Source organism: Ceratotherium simum, chromosome 26, assembly GCF_057802395.1.
Source record: "Ceratotherium simum simum isolate JZ-2026a chromosome 26, ASM5780239v1, whole genome shotgun sequence".
NCBI classification, from domain to species: Eukaryota; Metazoa; Chordata; class Mammalia; order Perissodactyla; family Rhinocerotidae; genus Ceratotherium; species Ceratotherium simum.
Genome location: NC_141925.1, coordinates 31,813,287 through 31,828,173, shown reverse-complemented (window position 1 = coordinate 31,828,173; position 14,887 = coordinate 31,813,287).

Below are 14,887 nucleotides of genomic sequence, written 5' to 3'. Positions count from 1 at the left end.
GCCCACCAAGGTCCTGCCCCAGGTCCTATGCTGGGTGTCTTGGGGCTGCCCCGTCTATGATGCTGTGCTGTGCCCGTGAACATGTCTGATATCGGATGAATAAACCTGTAATTTATGTATTTATGTTTCTGCAAGATGCTGAGCATACTGCTCAGGTGTTCTTTCCTTGCGGGAAGCAGTCTGATGAATGATCTACCCATTAAAGCGATGGAGCAGAAAAGCCTCGTGTGCTCTGGGGGAGGAGAGAATGCCACGAGGAGAGCAGGTCCTGGAGCCCGGTGGTCTTGCTAGAGGCGGTTGGTGGCGGTGGGAACTTGGGCCTCCGTTCTCCTCATTTGCCTGTTCACTTGTTGCCCAGGTGAGGGCCTGTGCTCACAGGTGCCCAGGTGAGAGCCAGGGCTACAGTGGTACCCAGCATCACCCACCCTGCCCCAGAATGGCGTCCACACCCAACTGACAAGGGGCTGTAGCCCAGTGGAGGCTGTGGTCTGTCTCGGGATTCTTTCTGAGCCCATGCGCCTGCGGGCTTCGTTGTGGGTTGGCCCTGTGTTCCCAGCATTTCTGCTCTGCCTGGGGCCCTTCCCACCCCGGAACCCTGGGCTGCACCCAAGTGTGCCCAGAAGTTGGCGTCTGCTCAGGGCTGGCCCTTCTTCACATCTCACGCGGGCCCTGTGGACTGTGCGGGGGCCTCATCTGGGCCTCAGGGTAGCATCTGCAAAATGGGAAGTGGGAGCAGAGCTCAGGATGGAGTGAAGATCACGGAATGACTGGTGCAGAGGAGGTGCCAGACCTGGGACCTCGGCTCAGATCTTGGGGTCTCCTGCCTCCTGTGCAGAAGCACGTCCCTGTGGCCCCCAGCGCGTCTTTTGTGTTTCTGGGCCCAACGTTGCAGAGGAGCAAGGCCCTGGGCGGCGGCCCCTCCACTGGGCACGTGCTGGAAACCTGCGGTCACCTGGTCACACCTGTCCGTGCCTCATGCCGGGTGGTCCCGCCAGGAGTCGTGAGGTCTGGGTTCTATATCCAGACCTTGGTGTCCCTGTCGTCAAGTGAGTGGTTCTAGCTGGGAGAGTGGCTGTCCCTGGTGTGGCCGGCCGGGGTCTGTGTGGTTTTGTCCTTTCGCCTGGGCCAGGCTCAGACCAGCTCTGAGAGGCGTCTCTGGGCTCTGCTTTCCGGTCGGGCATGAGAAGCCCCACATGGACGCAAAGGGCACGTCACAGGTCTGACTCCCATACTCAGCCTCGGTCCCTCAGATGCTTCCAGGGTGGGGACTGAGGGCGTCGCTCCCATTCTAAAGGCAGGGAGCTGTGTCCTTGGCATGCCCTTGACCCTCTTGGAGGGACCCTGAGCGGAGGACGAGGGGACCCAGTTCTCCGGGAAGGGGCCGACCAGGTGTGTCTGGGGTCCTGTCTCTCTGGGCAGAGGTGTGAGCCAGGTGGGAGATGCCCGCAGTGCTGGGGCCGTGGCCAGCCAGCTGGGCTGCCCTGCTTGTATGTGGGGGGGCTGAGCTGGGAGGGGGTCTCTTGTAGCCTGTATAAGCAAGGGATCTGGGTCCACAACACCTGCTGTAGAGCGGGGTCAGAAATGGCCACCGCACGGACCCCAATTGAGAGCGAGTTGCTCCAGGTCACAGGAGGAAGGAGCCTCACGTGCTCTCCTGCCCACCCCGTCCCTTGGAGGGGCCCCCGGGTCATGACCTCTGACCTGTCACCACGGCCAATGTCCACTAGACACTTAGTTTGAGCCAGGCTGCACTCAGTGCCGAGTTTTAATTCATTCACTCCCTGTCCTGAGAACACCGTTGGCATCACCACGTCACAGAACTGAGGGATCTGTCCCAACGGGGAGGGGCTGGTCTTCCCAGGCCATCTGACCGATGCCTGAGCTCTCCTCTTGTCTCTGTTGCTCCCCACTGGACGCGGCAGAGACGCCTGGTCCTGGTGACAATGTGGAGGCCACATGCAGCCTCTGTGGCTGGGTCCGCGGCTTGACCTGTGTGGGTGTTGGAGTTGTTGCCGTGGTTACGCCAGGGTGTTCTTCACGTCTCTCATACAGGTGGGGACTGTACAGGTGGGGACCGAGGCTCCTGTGGTCCATGGCCTCCAAGGCAGCAGCTCATGCTGGAGGTGGGATTTGAGCCCGACCCCTCCCCTTGTGTCCTCTTCCCTCAAGCCACGTCCATGGCCACAGCCCCTCAGGTGCTCACTTCCCGAGAACTTGGGGCTCCGGCAGCAGCTCCCCTGGAAAGGCTGCCGCTGTCACCCCCATCCCGCCCCCAGCTGCACACCAGGTGGTTCTGAAACAGGCCTGTGCCCCCGGGACTCTGGGCACCAGGACTGGGCGAGGTAGCGGTATAGCCTCAGTGCTGCCTGCGGAGCCCTCCAGGGAGGGAGGCGACAGGTGATGAAAACACGGAGCAGCTCACGGTCACCGTCGTCCAGTCCCTCCTGCCTGTGGCTGCGGCCCACATCACGGAGGCACAAACCGCGCAGCTGGGATGGGTCTGTGTCGACTGAGCGATGTACTAAAAATTCAGCCAGCCCCCAAGCTGCGAAAGTCCATTTTTGGCAGCAATATAAAGTTTAAGTTTTTAGAAGAATGTTTATTTAAATTAACAAGTTGGATGGAACAGGGGTCAGACCATGCCTGGTGGCCGAGCTCTGGCCCACGTGGCTTTCCTGTGATATGGCTGCGTGGTGAGTGAGCGGCAGCCTGACGGGACCCTTGGCCTCAGCTCAGGGTGGTCCCGTTCCCAGACGAGGCAGCTCGGACTCCCTCTGGTTGGCCAGGAGAGCCCACCCGCCCCAGCCGACCACTGAGGGGTTCAGGTGTCTTCGTCCGTGGGCTCGGGTCCCTCGCCCTGTTTCTGTTGTAGGATGGACTTCTACTGGCAGCCCTAGAAGGAAAATGGGGTAGAACAGGTTCCCCCTGGGAAATCAGGGCACCATTCGAAGACAGGGTATGGAGTGGGGTGCTGGGGGTGCCTTGGCCTGGGCTCCCCAATGCGGAGCATGAGAAAGGCTGGCAGGCAAAGGGGAACCCAGGATGAGGTGGTGAAATGGGGAGACCCCATGCCCCACTCCATCTGTGGGACCCCCGAGAGGCCTTGGAAATCTCTCTCAGAACTGTCCCCAGGCGGAAGGGGTCTCGTGTCCGCCCTGGTTGTGCGGGTGTGAATACACGAAGGTCCTGCAGGTCCCTCCTGAGGCATCGGGAAGCTGTCTGGTGGCCCTCGGGGGATGCCTGCCTGGGAACTGTAGGTGGGCTGGGAAGACACAGTGGGCGGAGAGCTGCCGAGACGGTGGCCAGAGGAACTATGGGTGCAGGGCCATGCCTCCGCAGCTCTGGGATGTGTCCCGTCTCCGCATCACTGCTGTCGCCATGGTCATCTGTGCACCCACCTCTGTGCCACTCCAGCCCCTGCCTTTGCCATAAACACAGTGTCATCCTGTCCTTCCCTGCTGCCCACCTTGTGCACCGCTGTAACTCGCTGGCTGGGAGAATGAAGTTGGAAACCTGGGACGGGCCTTGGGCCCTGCTTGGCGGGAACACCCCCCCGCCCCCAGCCTCTCCTCTTGCATCTTCCGCCAGCCTCACGACCCCCAGCGTCGCCAACTCTGTCCGTTCTGTGGGGTGCAAGTCGTAGCTGACTCTCAGGGCCCAGACAGGTGGGGCAGCCCAGGTGAAGGAGCCAGCGTTTCTGGGCCTGGGGCTCAATGAGCAGGCATGTCCCATGGGGCCCATGGCCTGGAAAGCACAGTGAGTGTCCAGGCCCACCCGGGCTGGGGAAGGCCATTTATAAAGATGTCTGTCTATGGACCCTTCGAGGCCACTGGCTGGGGGCAGCCGAGGGTGGGGTGTGAGAATGTGGCTCCACTGGGCTCTTCCCTGCCCTGCACCACCGGCAGTGTGACCTTGGGTATCTCACCATATGACCTTGGATGACCTTGGGTATTTCACCATGTAACCTTGGGCGACCTTACCGTGTGACCTTGGGTGTTTCATCATATGACCTTGGGTGACCTTGCCATGTGACCTGGGGTCACTTCCTGCTGGCAGAACCCTTTGCTGGACAGCACTGCTGCTCTCTGTGGTACGTAAGGGTCTTGGCCCAGAGCAGACCCTCGGAAGGATTGTGGGGTCTGCCTGCTGAACGCAGTTAGGAGGAGCAGGGAGGAGCTGCTGCTCAGACAAGGGGGGGCGTGAGCTGTGGGCTGAAGCTGGACCCTGGGACTGTCTGACTAAAACCCACTGTCTGCCCACGCGAGCGGCTTCCCTGACCGGGAGGGCGGAGTGTGCTGTCTTGCTCTCATCCGTCTTCATCCCCGTGCCGCGTAGCCTTCACCGTGGAGTAGAGCCGTGCAGACGCAGATGAAGGGGTGGGCCTGGTGGCCTCCAGAGTGAGGGCCTGGACGCTTCTCTCCCGGACCCTCCCCGCAGGGCTGAGCTCCCCTCGGGATGTCTGGGCTCACCTTGCCCTGTTCTCGCCTCCTTTAGCTAAGAGTATCTCCCAGGTCCCTGTCTGTCTCCTCACAATCCAGGGACACTTGGGGGCAGGGCTGGGGTCTGAGTCTTTTCTGGGTTCTTGAGCCCCTGGGCCCCCTGGGGTCCTCAATCTCAGGTCATTGTGGCTGCGCCAAGGGAGAAGCCCCCGGATTCACCCCTGGGGTAGAGGCGAGGACCTGGCCTGGCCCCTGAGGTGGTGGCCGTGTGCAGGAGCTGGCTTGTCACCCCCATGCTGGAATCCACCCCACGCCCTGCAGGCCCTGGGACACAAAGCATGGGGTTTCTGCAGAATACAACGGAGACTGTTTCCAGCCAGGCCCTCGAGCTGCCAAAAAATGTGGAACATTCACTGTCTGGCCCCAGCCTGCCCATCCGTGGGCAGCGTTCCACGCACCAGACACCCGTCCCTGCAGTGCCCGTGGCTCGAGGCCCCTGCCTGGTGCACGGGGGTGGGGGGTGAAGCACCCCTAACCCCTTCTGGCTCCTGGGCTGGATCCGGCGGCCCTGTGGCCCCTGCTGGCACCTGGTTCTGCACCCCCATCCACGTTGGGGCCCCACCAGGCGTTGCACTGCCCAGAAGGCCCTTCGTGTTTCTGGTGTGCAGGACAGACAGACAGAAACACTTCTCTCCCCTCGGGGGACCCATTGTAGGCTCTGGGCTTGGGTGGGGAAGCTGCCGCCAGAAAGAACAGTGAGGGCTACAGCCCTCCCCAAGGGGGCTCGGCCCCAGCCCTCGGCCACGGAGCACAGTCCCTGAGGCCCTGTCCCTGCTTCCTGGGGGACTCTGGGCCCTCCTGTCATCCTGACCCTTGGGAGACAAGGAAGCAGAGCACACACACCCGGGCTGGGCTGGCCTTGGGCAGGACCCCAAGCCCTTGCCTGGCGGGTCAGCCTTGCCCTCGTCACCACTTCTAGGCTCTGGGCTGGCCGTGCCCTTGGCAGAGTGTTGGGCCCGTGCGAGGGCCTGGCAGGGAGGCCGCACTCTGTCCCTCATTCTGGCTCTTTCTGCTGCACCCCTGAGATGCATTGCTGATCCCTTGGGCTGCGTGTGGGCCCAGTGGGCAACACCCTGTGGCAGCTCAGGGGTGTGTGTGCCGTGGGACAAGGGGCACCTTCTCTGGGTACCGTGGGGTGTGGGCTGGCTGGGGCAGGCGCTGGGGACCCTGGCCTTTCTAGCTGATTCCAGGTCCTTCCCAGTCCCTGCTTAGCCCCGCAGGCCCCCGGGGAGATGGGTAGCATCCCTGCCACAGCCGCGGCGCCACCTGCCTGCCTGCAGTGTCCCGAGGTCTCCTCATCCCCAGGGAGAGGATCCAGGCCCTTCCCCACAGCTGCGCTTCTGGAGAGAAAGAGGCCACTGAGACTTGCCAGGACCTGTGCTCCCGAGAGGTGGCTGCCACCTGGAACGGGAGGTTCTGCACTTTGTCAGACAGAGTCACAGAGCAGAATACTGCAGGCACCCACGAACTCAGCCTGACACCAGGGCCATGTTCTGTCCTTTGCCGGCCCAGAGCCCCCAGCCCTGTCCCCCCGCACAGCCTGGCCGTGCCAGCACCACTGTCCCCTCCCTGGAACCGGGATCCGGGTCATCCACCCAGACTTCCTCCAGAGCCCGCAGACGGAAGACCCAAACCCCACATTCCAGACAGCAGGAGGGCTGCGGGGCTGTGGCTGTGCCTGCTGGGTCTCTAGAAGTTCATTCATTCATTCATTCATTCATTCATTCTTGTCTCTGAGACAGCACAGCAAGGTGGCTCCTGAGGCAGCTGGTATCAGAGCGGGAGGGCCTCTCCCTCTCTGGGCCTCGGTTTCCTCATCACGAGGTAACTGAGCTGCTGGCTTAGACCACAGTAGACCAAGGTTGCCCCAGGTTTTGTGCACACGATGATTTTAGGTGGTGCAGAGATGAAGATTTAGGATATGTTTTCTTCTAAGAGTTTTATAGTCTTAGCTCATAGTTAGGTCTTTCATCCATTTTGATTTTATTTTTGTATATGGAGTGAGGTAGGGGTCGACTGTCATTCTTTTCCATGTGGATGTCCAGTTGTCCCTTTGTTGAAAGACTATGTTTCTCCTATTGAATGGTCTTGACACCCTTGTTGAAATGAGTTGACCGTAGACGTGAGGGTTTATTTCTGAACCCTCAATTCCATTCCATTGATCTGTCTGTCCTGTGTGGGCACCTCATGTCTTCATCACTGTAGTTTGCAGTGAGTTTGAAATCAGGAGCTGTGAGTCTTCTAACTCTGTTCTTCTTTGTCAACATGGTTTTGGCTATTTTGGGTCTGTGGTCTCTCCATTTGAATTTTAGGATCCATTTGTCATTTTCTGCAGAAAAGGCAGCGGGGATTTTGATGGGAATTGTGTTGAATCTGTAGATCAGTGTGGGGGGGTTGCCACCTTAATACTGTGACTTCCAATTAGTGAACACAGGATATCTTTCCGTGTATTTAAGGTCTTTGGTTTCTTTCAATGATTTTTTGTAATTTTTAACGTACGAGGCTTACAATGCTTTTGTTAAATTTAGTCCTAAGTAGTTTGCTGTTTTTGACGCTATTGTAAAAGGAATTGTTTTCTTAATTTAACTTTTGGATTGTTCATTTCTAGTGCATATTGATCAATAAACAATTGGTTTTATGCATTGATCTTGTATCCCACATCCTTGTTGGCATATTTATTAGCTCGGATGTTTGTGCATTTGGATACCTTAGGATTTTCTACATACAAGGTCACGTCATCTTCAAATAGGAGGTGTTTACTTTTTCCTACTCAATCTGGAGGAGTTTTATTTCTGTTTCTTGTTAAATCGCCCTGGCTAGAACCTCCAGCTCAATGCTGAGTACAAGTGGGGAGAGCACACATTGTTGTTTTGCTCCTGATCCTGTGGGGGAGAGTTTTACATCTCTCACCATTAAATACGGTGCTGGCTGTCAGTTATAAGTTGATGCCCTTAATCAGGGTGCCAAAGTCTGTCTGTCTCTAGTTTGTTGAGTGTTTTTTTTTTTTTTTATCATGAAATGGTAAAAAAAATGTTGGATTTTTGCCACATCCCTTTTCTGTGATTGAGATGATCATATGGGTTTTTCTTTATTCTATTAAATGTTGATTGATTTTTGTATGTTGAGCCAACCTTGCATTCCGGGGATAAATTCCACCTGGTCATGGGGTATAATCATTATTTTTATGTGTTTCTGGATTTGGTTTGCTAATATTTTGTTGAAGATTTTTACATCTGTACATGAAGGATAGTGGTCTGTGGTTTTCTTTTCTTGTGATGTCTTTGATTTTGGTATCAACACATAAAAATAACAGTTCTATGAGAATGAGTTCCTTCCTCTTCTATTTTTTGGAAGAGTTTGTGAAGCATCGGTGTTAAGCCTTTTTTTAAATGTTTGGTAGAATTCACCAGTGAAGCCATCTGGTCCTGGCCTCTTCTTTGTAGGAAGTTTTTTGATTATGAATTCAATCTTTTCCCTTGTTATAGATCTTCATTTTTCTTGGAATTATTTCTTTTTTGAGTCAGTTTCAGCAGTTGGTGCATTTCTAGGCATTTTTCCATTTCATCGAGGTTATCTAATTTCTTGGCATATAGTTGTTGAGAGTAATTCCTTATAATCCTTTTTATTTCTGTAAGATTAATAGTAACCTTAGTAATTACCTTAGAAAAGTCTTAGCAATTAAAGATTGAATCTTTTCTCTTTTATCTCAGTCAGTGTAGCTAAAGGTTCATCAATTTTGTTGATCTTTTCAAAGAAGCAACTTTTGGCTTTGTTAATACTTTCTATCATTTTCTAGTCACTGTTTCATTTATTCCCCTCTAATCTTTATTATTTCTTTGCTCTGCTTATTTTGGGTTGAGTTTGCTCTTCTTGTTCTAGTTTCTTAAGATGCAAGTTCAAGTTATTGATTTGAGATCTTTCCTTTTTTATGATATAGGAATTTGCAGCTATGAGTTTCCCTCTGAGGACTGCTTTGGCTGCACCCCATTAGTTTGGGTGTGTTTTCATTTTCATTCACCTCAATGTGTTTTCTAGTTTCTCATTGTTTGTACTTCTAGCTATGTTTTTTTCTCACTCATGAGAAGAGCACCTTCCCAAGTTATTAAATATTCTTCAAATCCATGATTTCTGCTGGCTTCCAGGAGTCCACGTGGCTGACTATCTGATGGCTGAGTACTCAGCATTGATGACCATGTCGTCCCCTGCTCCCTGCAGGGTCTGGCCAAGTTCCTGGGCACACAGTCTTTCTAGAAGTGGAAGCACACATTTAAAGTCCCTTGTCACATTGTGCGCCCCCCCCCCCGCAGTGCTGCCCTGTCCTGGCAGTTCTTGAAGTGGCCATGTGGGCTGCACAGGTGCCTGGAGACAGACCCTCCTGCAGAAGAAGGAAGAGAGGTGCCATGTGAGCATGGCACTGAGGAGTCATTGCCACCTGGATAGCCCCTGCTTGGCATCGGGGGCTGAGGAGCAGCCCAGGCTGACCTCGATGGTGGTGGTGTGAGTCCCAGCAGCTCTGCATGCGGCCTTGTGAGTCACAGTCCGCCTTCTGTGTTGGTTTTGTCCTCATCAAGGGGTCTGGATACATAAAGTATCACAATTCATCAGGAGACAAAGAGCCCCAGTGAAAGCAGGTCTGGGGAGGCTGGATGGGAGCTGGGCACAGGCCTCGCCTCTCTGGGCCTCAGGCCCCGGGTCCTGAGGGGACTGTCCTGGCTATTATCAGGGGCTGTGTTTTGCAGAATATTTGCAGGTTAAGGAGGGCTTTCTTCAGGACCTCCCACTGGACATCTTAAGGGCCTCCTTAGCAGGACCCTCCCAGATGGGGAAGTGGGGACAGGGACCACAGCTGAGGGTCCACACTCCTGAGGCATCACCTGCTAGAGCAGGTCCCCCTCCCTGCTTCCTCCTTCCCCCTCTCCTTCTCACTGCCCTTCCCTTTCCCTCCCTCCCTCTTCATTTTTTGGAGCCTGTCAGTACCTGGGGCTGGAGCCCCTTTCCTTGGGATTGGAGCTACGTTGGGAAGACCCCAGGGACCCAGAGCTGCTCCCTCTCAGACAGAGCCTCTGGGGCAGCTCGGGGATCGCGGGGGCCCTGGAGCTGCTCAGGCCTCTGTGCAAAGGATGGCGCTGGGGCCTGCACCAGCAGAGGACTGTTTACCTAACGCCGGTGTGTGTGTGTGTTGTGGGGGGGATTGGCAAACAGCCTTTGGCTGCGGGCCGGCGCTGGCGGCCTGGGTGGCGTCCAGAGGCCCCTCAGCCCTGCATACCTTCCTCCCCGGCTCAGCTCCCGCCTCCCCCACCCCCTTAACCGCTGACCTGCAGTGACCCTGAACACAGGAAATCCCTAAAGCTAACTTCCATGGGGCTAGTGGGAAGTGAGCGTGTGTGTGTGTGGGGGGGGGGGGGGTGGACCTGGTCGGGGCACCTCGGAAGTCACCCTTTCCCGGCTCCAAGTTCGGCAGGAAACACCTGAGCCAACTCTGGGCCCCTTGGGGGAGGTGTGAGGAATGTGCCAAGCATCCTAGGGTGAGCCGGCTGGAATTTAGGGCCAGAGAGGGAGAGCCACGTGTCTGTGGACACACAGCACTACGATAGGCTCTTCTGTGGCCTGGGGACCCCTGGGAACCAACCCACTTTTGGGGTCCCCCTGACTCACCCGACATCATAACCTGGATTTCAATACCAGGTCGCCCAGGATTCCAGTCTGAGCAGGGGGAGGAGAGGGAGCCTGACGGGGGGACAGTGGAGGGACAGACCCACTTTCAGAGGCGGGCTGGGCTTCTGTGCCAAATTCCTAACAGCCTGAAAAACACCCTCCGGAAAAAAGCAGCCCAAATCATCATCTCGCGTGTTTCAAAAATTCTGGCATTTTCCCCTCAAAATCTGTCCTAGTTATGCTTGAGATCTCCTGACCCCAGAATACTTTTATTTATGACAGAAAAATCATCTCCATGGCAACGCCTTAGGAAGCTGCAGCTTCAAGATGATAACTTCCCAAGCAGTGAAGACAATAAATGGATTTTTCACAAAACAGCGAAGAGCGACTCCAGCGTGAAGGGGCTGTGGGCAGTCTTGGGAGGGGTGAGGTGGAGGGGAGAGGAGGCGGACCCCCAAGTCTGGGGGTGAGGGAGGATGCCTTGCCTTGATCTCTGTGCTGGCTTTTAAAGAGCAGCCAGCACCTGCCCCTCCATCCTAGGCAAACATGACCCAAGGCGGCACCAGCAGCCCTGAGCAGTGGTCCATCCGTAGCAGTCCATCTGTATCTGTCCATCCGTTATCAGGCTCAGCAGGGCCTCTCCCCACCCTGGGCATCTGCCTCTCCCAGCTGCCTGCCGAAGTAACGTCTGTGCCTCATCTTCCTCGCCTGAGAAATGGGCATGGGCAGTGGAAGAGCTCCTCTGGTGGTCCCAGGGACACAGGACGCTCTCTGGCCCTCAGGAATCCAAGGCTGGAAACCCTGCTCCATAGCTATGCTCCCAGGCTAGCCCGAATTCCACAGTGAGGGGCAACTATGGTCAGTTCCAGTGGGGAGAGAGTTCCTCTCATCAGGCAGGGGCTGGGTGCCCCTTGCAGGAACCTCAGTTGGACATCAGCGTGGGGCTGCCCCTCGAGTCCCGTGAGTCTCTCTTCCATTGATTCATCCATCCACCCATGCATCCACCCATCCATCCATCCACCATCCACCATCCACCCATCCATCCACCTATCCACCCATTCATTCATCCATCCACCCATCCATCCATCGACCCATCCATCCATTCAACAAACATTTTTGAGCACCTAGCAGGACCCTGTCACTGTGCTAGGTACCACTGAATCTTTACCTTCACGGAGTGAACCATTAAGGGGAAAAGTCAGGCATTAACCACGTACATGAAGCATAATTGTAGACTGAAGTGAGGCTTGAAGGAAAATGGCAGCAATGACTATGCAGCTTGGATCCTGACTCTGTTAGATGCCTTATGTTTTAATTCTCACGACCACCCCGTGGGACGAACAACCTGTTTTACAGGAGGGGAAAGTGAGGTGCGGGTTCAGTGAGGAACTTACCCCAGATCTTGTAAGTGGAGGAGTCAGAATTCGAACTTGGGCCAGACTGGGTTTTAACTGCTGGGGTCTTCTGCCTCTCTGAGGCTTGGGAGGGCCTTCTGAGTGTACCTGACCTGGTCTGGTGGGATCAGGGAAGACCCCCAATGTGAACGGAGATCCCAGGACAAGCAGGGAGCTGTGGGAGAAGCAGGGGGAAGGATATCTGGGCAGAAGGATGAGCTGTGGGTGGCGCTCTTTCAGCTGAGGGAAGCCTCTGCCGCTAACAGAAGCAGGACTGACCCGCAGTGGGAGGTGGGGAGAGGGGAGGGCTGCCCACCTCCCTCTGCCCCCCACCCCCAACCCTAGACCACCTGTTATCAAGCTCTGCTAATGAGCTGCCTGTGAGGAGGGGAGATCGAGAGATTAGGCAAGGTTAGCCTTCGGTTTCCAAACATTGAAAAAAACTTAGACAAAGCCGTTCTTCAGAGGAGACGCCACTGTCTGGAGGCCAGACGCTCCCAGGCCTAGGCTGCTCCTCGAAGCCGTTTCAAGCAATTAATTAGTGGGATCAGGTGCTGGCTTCCTGCCTGTGCTGCCAGCCCCGCCTCGGCCTTCCTGCTTCCACTGGAGGCTGGGCCTCCGTCATGTGCTGCCTCCTGGTCCAGGGTGTGAGGCATGGCTGGGACACAGCCCAGCCTCTGCAGCTCACAGGGACCTGCCACCAGCTGGCTTTGGTGGCCTGGCCCATTCCACCAGGCTTCATGGGAAACTGTGGCCTGGGGTTGATTTCTGTGGGAAGCCACGGCTGTCTCCCATGGCCTGAGGACAGAAGGAAGAGGGGCTGCGGAGAGGGGCTGTTTTCTTCTCAGGATCCTCAGAACCTCAGCTAGCTTGCCCCTCCCCTCCCATGGTCCCGTCCTGGGCTCGCTCCTTGTCTTCAGCTGGGCCTGCTCAGCCTCTTTCCAACTGAAGACAGTGACCCTGGGGTGGGGACTGGCGCCCAGCATGTCCTCTGTCCTCCAGCCCTTGCTCAGCATGGCTGGGATTGCCCGGGGGTCTGGGCAGATGGTGGCTTGGTCTGGGCGAGGAGAGACGGCCCAGAGCTTTGGGGGGACCACATGGGCCAGGCCACTCATAGTCTGGGGCTTCTCTGGGAGGCTCAGGAGCTGTGTCACCATGGACAGATGCATGAGGAAGGGACAGCCTGGGGGGTCAGGAGCCCTGCAGGCCCCAATTCTGAGGTCAGCTCTCACCAGGGCCGCAAGGCCGGCCCTTGGCCTCCCCCGTGCCCCACTGCTGCCCACCCCACTCCTGGGGCCTGCGTTCCTGGTGGTCCCAGCTCCCAGCATTCCAGGCCTGTCCTGACACTGCCCTGGAAGCCTTCCTTTTGGAAAAGCTCCTCAGTCAGCCCTCCGAGCAGCCTGGTGCCTCCCCCGGGCTCTTCTTTCTGATCATCTGGTCGACAGTGCTAGGTCTAGAGAGAGGGGGTTTCTTTCTCCCCGTCTGGCACCCTGACTGCCTTATCTGCCCAGCTCGCCCACCCACGTCCAGGACTGGGGTGTGTTGGACGCACAGAGACCCACATCCCTGCGGTCTCCCTGCTTGCTCCTTGGGGTCTGGGACCCCAGCCCCACTGTGCACCTGACCAGGAGCTGTGAGCAGGCCTCCCCACTGTCCCCTGACCCTCGGCAGCCCTGTCACCCGAGCATCTGAAAGTGCTCCTCTTAGAGCCACAGTTCAAGGCCCCAGGAGAGAGGCGGCAGAGGCCAGGGGACTCTCCCCAGTGAGGCTGATACTGCATCCCTGGGCTGGGCCCCAGACTCAGCTCTCAGCTCACCCATGTCAAGGCCACGCTGAGACGGCCGAGGCAGGGGGAGGGCAGTGAGAGGCCCGCCATGTCACACACCCCAGCACTCGTCTTGGCCCCAAACAACCTGCCCTTCCTGCTGGAGGCTGACTGGCCCCTGAGCTGGCTTCCTGGAAGGCGAAGCTGACTTGACAGCCTTGGAAATGGTGCCTGGTGTTGACTCGCTGTGCCGGCTGCTCAGGCTGGGCATCCTGTCTGGGCCCCAGCCCCGCGGCTGTACTGTCCACTCATCATCCTCCAGCTCTGGCCACGTCCCCGGTACTGTGACCTAAGCGATGCCACTATTATCCCCAGTAACAAACGAGGATTCAGGGCATGGAGAACCCCTGGACCTTCACACCGTCTTGGCAGCGGGGCGGAAGCCCAGGACAGAACCGATCGTGGATAAGAAAGAGGCCATCCACCCAGCCCTTGTCCAAAGCTGTTGCTCAGTCTACCAGAGAGCATCACACTCGCATGCGTGGGCCTCGCCCGCCAAACAGTAACTCCTTCAGGAGAGGCGGGCGTCTCACCCGTCTGTGTGGTAGGTTTTCGGAGCCGGTGCGGACACATGGAGCTGTCTGCACACCATTTCACGCCTCACAGAGAAGATAGATGGGTGCAAATAAGCACAAAGATGTTCACACCATTAGCCACAGGGAAACGCAAACTAAAATCACAACGAGAGGCCCTCGCAGCTTCAGGACCAAATTCCCTACCTCCATCCATAGAAGCTCTTGGATGACCCTGGTTCTGGTGATGTCCGGCTGGGATGGCCCATGTGACTCCGCAGCCCGGCCTTAGGAGAGAGATCCAGACCTTGATCCCAGATGAATTTAAGGAAAACCACCAGAACGTTCTGGTTTAGAGTCACAGAATGTTGTTGAGCCCCTGGGAGCCTGTCGTCTGGCTCAGCACACTCATTTTACAGCCGAGAAAGTGGGGCGTGGGGGGTGATGAGGCCACGGAGCAGGTGGACAGCGGGGTCCTGGTCCCCAGTCCTCCTCCCGGACTGTGTCCAAGGCCCCGCCTCTCTGCCCAGGTAGACACCCAGGGGCATAATTTCCTGTGGTCTTCTGCACCAACAACAAGCTGTCCACATAGCCTGCGGGGGAATCTGTGGAATCTGCTGGTAACATCTCATTTCTCAAATTCACAGTTGCTCAGGTGGAACAGCCCCATTTTAGGAGGAAAACCCAATTTATTTTTGCACATATTTGGGAGAACAGATTCCAAAGATATGAATAATTCATCTCTGCACTTGCTTTGCTTCGAGGTCGGGAGAAACGGCTGAATTAATTTTGCGATTTAATGTGATAAAAACAATCACAACGATGCCTTAGACTTCCCCCTAATCCTGCAAAGCACTCGACCATAGAGGAGGGTTTGTTCTGCATCCGCAGAGGGTCAGCGCTCAGGCCGCAGGGGAGGGTCACGCCCTCACGGAGACTGGCTCCTGGAGAGGAAGCAGCAGGTTCCACGGACACACCTCTGCAACCTCCTTCTTGCAAACC